The sequence below is a fragment of the Notothenia rossii genome, assembly GCF_949606895.1.
Source record: "Notothenia rossii genome assembly, chromosome: 2".
Classification (NCBI taxonomy): Eukaryota; Metazoa; Chordata; class Actinopteri; order Perciformes; family Nototheniidae; genus Notothenia; species Notothenia rossii.
This window is the reverse complement of record NC_136904.1, coordinates 66087151-66096474: the sequence shown is the minus strand read 5'-3', so window position 1 is coordinate 66096474 and position 9324 is coordinate 66087151. Positions and strand designations below refer to the sequence as shown.

The following is a 9324-nucleotide window of genomic DNA, read 5'->3' as shown; positions in this document are numbered from 1 at the left end:
CATGTGCAGTTGAGTTCCCCCATAAGCCCCGTCCCCGAGCTCCCGCTCTCGGCTCCGTAGAATAAATGGAGAGAGATGGATTTGGCTTTTAGTGAATTTTACAACTTTAAGGACCGAATGATTCTAATGAGGCCTATAAAAGTGTTTGTGCTGGGTAGTTTACTTAGTTAAAACAAATGATCTGCTGATTTACAGCATCTCTTTCCCCATGTGTGTCAATGGGAAAAGGCTTCCTGGGCCGGGTGACGTCACGGACTGATACGGATATTGTAGTACCGCCGTTTGGCCAATATGAATATTTTCCTCAGGAGAACTTCCTGGCAGTGGCGTTTTCTCCTGGAGGCCAAGGGAAGCCAGGCTTCCCCTGTTTTTTCGGATTGTAGTTATCATTTTAATAAATAAATAAAAACACTTCGTTTAGTTTCGGAAATTCTTTGTTGTGTGTTGCTGCCGGCCCGTCTCTCCCCCATTCTCATTGAGTATTTTACAAGGAGTGAAACAGCGCCCCTCTAGATGTTATGGTGAACCAGTAGATTGCACTCTCTGTTGCGAGAGGAGGCCAGCCGAAATTTGCTTCCCTTGGTGAAAAAAAATGGAGGGATTGACCAATCAGATGAGGCTCACGTCATGCCCCTGCCAACCTGTGATTGGTCAGGGCCATGCCAAGGGAAGCCAGAGGCGGTGCAGTGACGCGTCCCAAAAAGCGGAAGTAAGCTACGCCCGGTTTCCCTCGACAAAATAGCAATGGGATTTCTCCATAGGATTTTGGAAAACGAACCTGTTAGGTAAATGCACGTTTTGTTCAGTCGGATAATACCCACATGTCTACCCTACTTTTATAATTTTCGAATCATAAATCTAATCTATAGAAGATAGATAGCGTCACTGCACCACTTTCACCGCCGTTAGAAAGTAGCAAGCAACTGAAGCAAGTGCAATTATGGAGGGTGGAGATTTGGAGTATTTAACCAAAAATAATTGTACTAAACTTCCGCTGCAGCAGCAACAACAAATACAATTTGATGACAGGCCAATGCCCAAACTGTAGTTGTGTACAGCGAGGAACAAAGGAGCGAACCGGACGTAAAACGTTAAAGGTCTCCTGATTTAGTTTGTGAATGAATGCTTATTAGAGTTTATTATTGGCTTCCCCTAATTTTTTCCCCACGCCACGCTACTGCTTCCTGGGGGCTTGAATTAGCCTCATCGGGTTCAGCTAGACAGCAGCCATTAACCTGACTACCCTGCTGACTTTGGGATTTGTAGTCCTTGTTGCATCCAACTGAAGGGATGCACCTTCTCTCTAATGTACTCGCTATATCACACCATTCAGTTTTAGAGCAGATCTAAAAGACGCTTCTGATGAACGTATTCTTTTTTACTTATGGAAACATCTTTGACCGGAGTCTGCACTCTACACATGCCCTTCTTATGGTTGCCTGCTACGGGTGCAAACCAAGCGGCAAACTCTGGGGAAGAGCAGAGACGCCAACGGAAGTGCCACCAACTGCAGTACATATATTGGCCGATAGGCAATGACTGCAGAAAGGAGCAATTTCCATAGACTCCCATGTTAAAATGCCCAATTTTACAGCAGAAAAAAACATGTTTCTACCCCTGGCTCCATACATTTTATTATGGATATAGTTAGATTCCACCTTCATGATTATGGATCTGTGAGTGAATTGTTTTCTAAAGCAACCCATTTATTTATATTAGGTCTTAAAGTTTTTGCATATATATTAGGGCGTGGTCACATTGAGTGACAGCTCTGTCAAGTGACTGCTGCTGTTAGCTTCTTGTCTCTTTGCTAGCTGCTCCGTGAAGCTAGCTACAGGGACTCTGCCTTGTCAGTTCATCCAGGGAACACAACTTGAAGCCGGCCGTGGTTGTTTGTTCTTCATGCTTATATATCGGACTATTGTGACTCGCTCTGCGGTTGAAACAGACGGTGCATGAATGCGGTTTTGCGGTAAGTGAAATTTGAGTACTTTATTTATGTGTTAATGATTTTAATCAGCTACGTAATTAATGTTAAGGCTTGGGTTAGCGTGTAAGCCAGTGATAGCTACATCGGTGCTAACAATGCTAGTAGTAGCCTCCAAGTAAAAATCATAGACTATATATATAAAGTTTAAAACGAAATAGACAAGTGTTAAGCGTTAAGTGGGATAATACTGTACAACAAACGGCTTCTGTTTGATGTTGATAAAATAAGGTCATCCTTGTAACTTAGAGAGATATTTTATTATGTAGGTAGGAACTGTATGCATCTCTAAGGTTGATTTAAATTGGCTATGCTCAAGTATGGAGACAAGCTAATGTCGAAGTAGTGTATTTGAAATCAACCTCACAATAAGATGTATGTATATTACAATTATTAATGTCATATTTCAAGATGATTACTTAGATATTACAATATGGTTTGTTGAGCTGGAGATCATTATTGAGCTTACACGTTAACGTCACAGTCATCTGAAGAATGAACCTTGTTGTTTTTATTAATTGCATTAATTGGTATCAAATAAACAGTAAGCATTGGTAACACAACTTCCAAAGTTACAGTAAAATAAAAAGGACCCTGACTCGGACAATACACAATCCAACATATTCAAAAGAAGAGAATCAGTTATATTGTTTGTACACATGGTACTTTACATATATATATATATGTTTGTTTCAGGTGTCCAGGTGATGCAGGCAGGCTGGACCAGAGAGTGAGAGACAGAACTGGACTCCTCACAGCAGTGAACTTCAGCACAGGTATAAAGACTCTATTTTTCATACTGTACAAAGAATCAAGAAAGATATTGGTTTAAATAAATGAAGTATTGACTTGAATACACTGATATACATTCCATTAAACAATACTAAATACTAGATCATCTACACATCAGTTCAGTTGAGGGTTTTTTCCATGCAAAAAGTACAATTTAGATGTTAACAAGCAATATGACTTTGTCAGCTTTCTAATTGAATGTATTGAAGGCAAAGCTATGTAACACATAGTGAGAACTGCTACCATTTATCTCTCAATATTGTCTGTAAAAAACATGGTAAAAGTTATTCTTTCAGTGAGACAACAGAGCAAGCTTCTACAGTTGCACTACGTTTTTATAACAGTTAAATATTATTTTGATAATAATATATGTTTCAATGTGGATGAACTTCATACTGTTCATTCATAATCTGATTGTCTTTGTAGTTCACTGTCGATATAAAAACAAAAACATTACAATTACAAAATAATTATATCTACAGCCCCTAAACACACAAACACACCGCTTTCATAAATAACACACTTGTTCTGCAATAATATGTTTTATGTTTCCTGTAATTTTTGTTAGGAAAGGACATATACAAGTCATGAGCAAGTCTCAAGTCTAGACCTACAGGTATCAAGCAAGTCCCAAGTCACAGTGGTGAGAGTCAAGCAAGTGGAGTCAAGTCATTGGTCATGTCAAGTCAAGTCATACAACATTCTGATGAATAAGCCCAGTTTCCGCATTTAAATCAGTTAAAAGACAGTGGTTATGGAAATGGATTCAACCCACCCTATGATCTTAATTACATACACAGTTAATCATTTGAAATCTAATTTAGACCGATGACAATCATATTAGATTCATATTAACCCTAGAAATGCAGACAATACAGTATAGGACTCAATCAAAAAGTCTGTTCAAAAAGGCAGAATTCCAGGTAAGAAAATTATATACGGCATTTGCAACATACATTACACATATTTAATTTAAATGTATGTTAACACTAGAACCGCCAACAGCGTCAGCCCCTACATAGATATCATTTTCAGATCATTTAATTTGTTCCTCTTCATAATTTCCTTATAAACTAAGTAGGACGATTTAAAACTCACTTAATTGGGTTCATTTTGAAATTGCTTCAGTTTATCATCATAACAGATCAAAAAGTTCAGATTCATATAATAATGGAGAATGATGCACTTCTACAAACAAAAACAACATAATTAAAACATTTAAATAAACTACTAAAAGTAGATGAACAACATTATTCAAAAGTTTACAGTAACTTCTGATAATAACACTGGGGAAATAAACGAGGCATCTCTCTCTCTCTCTCTCTCTCTCTCTCTCTCTCTCTCTCTCTCTCTCTCTCTCTCTCTCTCTCTCTCTCTCTCTCTCTCTCTCTCTCTCTCTCTCTCTCCCTCTCCTGGCAGCCCATCAGTATCAGGGTTAGTCAAAATGAATCCCTTGGCGGTTCTATCGTTAATTTACCATGTTGTCTTCTCTTTGCTTAATCGATTTGAAACCAAGTCTAACGTAGCTTAAACTTAACGTTAGCTTTCTAGCTAACACAACACATTCACGCACCTTTCTCTGTGGGTTTTTTTGTAGTGACGAATTAAGTTGAATGTTGTGGTGGTCGTGTCACTGATCTTTATGCTGCAGACCCTGCATACCGCTGTTTTCTTCTTATTAGCGTCATCGACAAAATAATCCTTGAATCCAAACTTGACTATTTTTGGAGTAAAGCTAGCCGCTGCCATGTTAACTGACACTCCTGCCTTCTAGTGGGTTGCCAGGTTTGCGCGCATGGCGCTATAATCACCCAATCACATTTAGAAAAAAACAAAACGTAATATCTCAATACAAAAACCAATGCAAATATTTAATTTTAGAAAGTCAAGTCCTTTCAAGTCATCTGTCTCAAGCTTAAGTCAAGTCTCAAGTCAAAATCAAGTCAAGTATTTTATCAATGTTAGTCAAGCAAGTCTCAAGTCCAAAAATATGCGACTCGAGTCTGACTCGAGTCAAGTCATGTGACTCGAGTCCCCACCTCTGCCTGAAAGCAACACGTTCTCACTCCCAACCCGTCACATATTGACGGACGGTCAGGGCCCCTCCCTGTCACTCTATTACGTACAGGGTACCCCTTGCAAGTCAGTTTTCAACGGGCAGGGCGTCCCATAGACCTTCATAGACCTCCCATAGCGTTGATAATAGACGCCATGAGTACGCTCCCCGGCAAATGCTACCCCGACGGTCGGTTGTTATTGTCAATATTAATATAATAATTATTTATTTTGTAATAGTCACACTCGATTTCGCCGATTTTCTTGTTGCCCCAGCTGGTCGACACCTCTTTTAGCAGAAACAAAGGCTACATTAATGTATTAAATCGATGTTAATCCATGTGTGTTGTTGTGGAATTAATGGACGTGCCGTTGTGCGATTGCGCAATGCAATAATTTACAAACTCTTCAACTACAACCCTAATTATATTTAAAAACATTTTAGAAGGCCTCACGAAATACTTTAATGTAAATTTAAATTGAAATGTGAAGGGATGTGTGTAATGTGGTGATTATTATTCACCCGCGGATATTTGGGTTGGGGTATTGTTGCGCACGGAAATTATAGTCAACCGGACTTCCTGTTGATGTGAAATCCGAAAACATTTTTTAAAAATAAAATAATACTTTATTCCGAGTGTGCTTGCTTTTCTCTTTGAAGGTCATCACATAACGGCATTGTAATACACGGTTCGGCTGCATTAAATATTAGATATCTGCCGTAGTTCGCTATTTATAGAGCCCTGGTGAGAAAACAAACAGGAGAACTGCCGCCGAAACTGAATATGTGACGTGGATCATAAATATATCAGCAATCAAACAAAATCTTCAATTTCTCTTCACACAATACGTCTTCTCGCAATATCAATACTAATTCGGCTGACTTTTATATTTGAACCAATTGGTATATGTACACCATAACGGTGCACAGCTGATAGAAAGGGACACCTGGTGGTTAAAGCACGTTATTGAAATGTATTATTTGTATTATTAGATATTAATAGGAGACACAGACAGACAAACTAATAAGGCTTTATTTAAACATTAAAGAATACTTTAGGTTAAGGTCTTATTTTGAATAAGAAAAAAGCTTTGGGGGTATAGGCTACATATTAAGCCTGACAAAGTACTAATATATTGCTTTCCTGCAATGTTAACTACTGTATGTTTAAGCACTTATTTCAACTGATATTATACATATGTATTATACTCTTATAAGATGTACCGTATGTAGATAGTATACGAAATGTGCAGAATATGACAGTTTAATGGTGGAGGTATAGACACATATTGATAGATGTCTTGTAATGCACTGTTGAGGAACCTGTGACCCAGGTTTTTCATCTCCGACCTTGTCAGGTATTGAACAATCAATAAATAAAGAACACAGAATTATTCAATATAAAGCACAGAATTTGTGTGATTATACTAAATGATTTACAAATAAACACCACTGCATATTTACAACTGTTACACATGCTGATGTAACGCAAATGTTTCCAACTTAGGATCAATAAAGTATATCTTATCTCTTTCGACTCCACTTTGAGCGATATAATTACTAACAAAGCACTTATATACTAATAAAGGACTGGCTTATCTAAAGCCAGTTGAGTAGCACTTGAAATGTTTTAGCTCTATGAAACCTGATGTACTTATATGATTCTGTTTTCTTCAAGTTTGTATCTTTTGGTCGAACACACTTATTGTAAGTCGCTTTGGATAAAAGCGTCAGCTAAATGCAATGTAATGTAATGTAAGATGATCGATGGCTATGCCATATTTGCCTCTGAACCTTGACAAGTGCATGTTTCAGGCTTATCAATTAACAACAGGAGGGGTCACAGACATAAGACCAGCTGTTAAATAAAGCCCTTCTGACCTTAGCTGTCATGTGGGTATACTGACAGGGCTTGACATTAAGGCTTGTCCGATTGTCCGGGACAAGTAAAAAAAATGGTCGGACAAGCATAATACAGTTTAACTTGTCCGAACGGACAAGTGCATTTTTTTGGGGGGGGGGAAATCACCCAAACGAAATAGTAACGTTATTCCATCTGAAATGCCTGTCTCGCAGTGTCGCAATCTCCGTACCTGTACGTCAATATTATGACTGCAGTGATTGGTAGAAATATTTGACCCGCGGGAAATTGGTGTGAACACGAACCCGCGAGTGCCTGCTTGCGCGGCTGGTGTGTATGCGCTGTCACGCTCGCGACTCATCTATCCTCGATATCCAGTCAGTGAGTAATGAGTTCAAGATGTCCTGGCTGCAGGCGCCAAAAGCGAACCAAGCCCCAGGAAAGCGACCTAGGCGAGATCCTGAAAAATCGGCTGCCTCCAAATTAGATTATGAAACAAAACGCAAAAGAAACTTCCTTCCATCATGGACCGAGAAGTTTCCTTGGCTCCGGTACACCGAAGAAGCAGGAGAAGAGCATATGATGTACTGCTCAACCTGCCGCAGTTTGCCCGACATTGCAGACACGTAAGTGACAACTTTTATTTTTGCTAACGTTAGATAATTGACTATTTATCTGATGTGTGAAGATGATGAGATTCGAAATAAACTGAACTGTGTAGTCTAGCTAGTTATCCTGACTGACGTTCACAGTTGACAAACGTTGTGTAACATTTTTTGCCGTGCAACCAATACATTTTTGATGAACGTTTATTTTTCATTTCGTTTTGTAAACTCATTTGGAGGCAGCCGAAATTTGCCGCCTTTCAATCGTTCTGAATGAATGGCAGCGGAAGGCCATTTTGGAATTATTGCGGTACACACATTACAAAATACACAAATTTTCCATGGGATTTTTATAGACTTTGGACCTGTATGATTAAGTTTTCAGGCTATGGAACCGTTATGTTTTCCAGCTCCTACCTCTCAGAACACAAAAGTAAGGAGCAACTATTTTATTTCAGTGTGTTCAAACCTGTTTCTCTTTTACATTAGCACTCAAAGTGATATTTTTAAACATAAATGTTTAACATGATTACATAGCATGATATTTTTTATTGGCACCCAAAGTGATTTTTCTTTATTGTGTAAGAAACTTCAGAATGTTACCTTTCAAAAGAGACCATCTTATGCATGTGCTATAAGTATAAAGTATTATAAATAGCTAATTACTTTGGGTATGCAATCGAATGGAGTTTTATGCCAGACTGTTTATGTTATAAAATGTGCCTGATTAAGTTATTAAATCATATTAATTGTCCAAATCTCTTGTCGGTTTTATTCATTTTTTTAAATAGGCTTTTATTTTCACAAGTAAATTTCGGACAAGTGGGTTTAGCCTTCGGACAAGTAAAATGGCTGAGCCACTTGTCCGATTAATGATGGCCATTACGGGCACAAGCAATTTTCACCCATTTATTAATGTATTATGTTTTAAATTTGAGTGTTTCCTATCCCCTAAACCTCCAGGGATGTACACAGTTTAATACTGGCAACTTCTTATTATGGGAAATACGAAAACGTCTTTTAAAACTACAATTCCCAGTAGAGACGTGCCATAGAGCATGTTGCAAAACACACAATAGCCAGCATGTGTAGTTCTGGGGACGGGGTAGGGGAGGGGGGGAGGGGGTGGACCCGTTCAAATCCAGTTTTTGACAGTCTGCCGTGGTTCCATCCCATTTCAAATTGTTGTTCGACGCTCGGCGTAACCCTCGGCGCACACTCAAACATCCAATTACAGAGCTTGAGGACTAGCACGGGGTTTGTCAAGCGAAGCGGAGAGAATACTTACTTCCGGATGTAACATTTTCTAAAGCAACTACTATGAGCTGCTCGGACCCTCGGTCCTGACGGACTCCAACTGGTGTTTATTAATCAAGCAAATAAATAAACACAAGGATAATTATGTGTTATTGTTGAGTAAATAACAGTGTGTGTTTTAGAAAATAATACAAAATTAGAAGGAAAAAACGATGAAACAATACAGATTTCAGTATTCCGAGCCCCTACTCTCCCCATAACTGACGGCAACAAAAGTCCTACATTATTCAATTAAAATAAAGAAATAAAACAAGTGTGGCTTGATATTGAGTAAGAAAAAGGTTGATAAACGCTGTGAGAATGGATCTGCGGCGAGCATTTCGCCGCGATCCCAACTCCTCTATTACCAACGTTCAGGGAGCTCTATGCAAGTCAATGGGACGCCCTGCACGTTGAAAACTGACTTCCAAGGGGTACGTAATAGAGTGACGGGGAGGGGCCCTGACCGTCCGTCAATATGTGACGGGTTGGGAGTGAGAAGGTGTTGCTGAAAGACATGACTCAACATTTTCTCCTTCACTGAGGGTCAAGAAAAACATCCAAGAGGAACATTAAAAGCTGATGTTATGAGATTTTAAGACCAGTACAGGACATTCACTAAGAAACTACTTTTATTGTGAAAACACAGTCAGCTGATCGAATGCAGCTATTTCCACATCTACACTCTATTTGCCTCACTTTATGAGCTTCACATCACTTGTGCCTT

At 38.9% G+C, this 9324-nt stretch overlaps 1 long non-coding RNA gene across 1 annotated transcript; it reads left to right on the top strand.

Annotated features, from left to right (window-relative positions):
• The first annotated feature begins 1055 nt into the window (after positions 1-1055).
• Positions 1056-8386, top strand: LOC307029482. The gene is made up of 3 exons (XR_013805339.1): positions 1056-1972; positions 2684-2763; positions 3348-8386. It is a non-coding gene; the product is annotated as an uncharacterized lncRNA (long non-coding RNA).
• Positions 8387-9324: the final 938 nt, after the last annotated feature.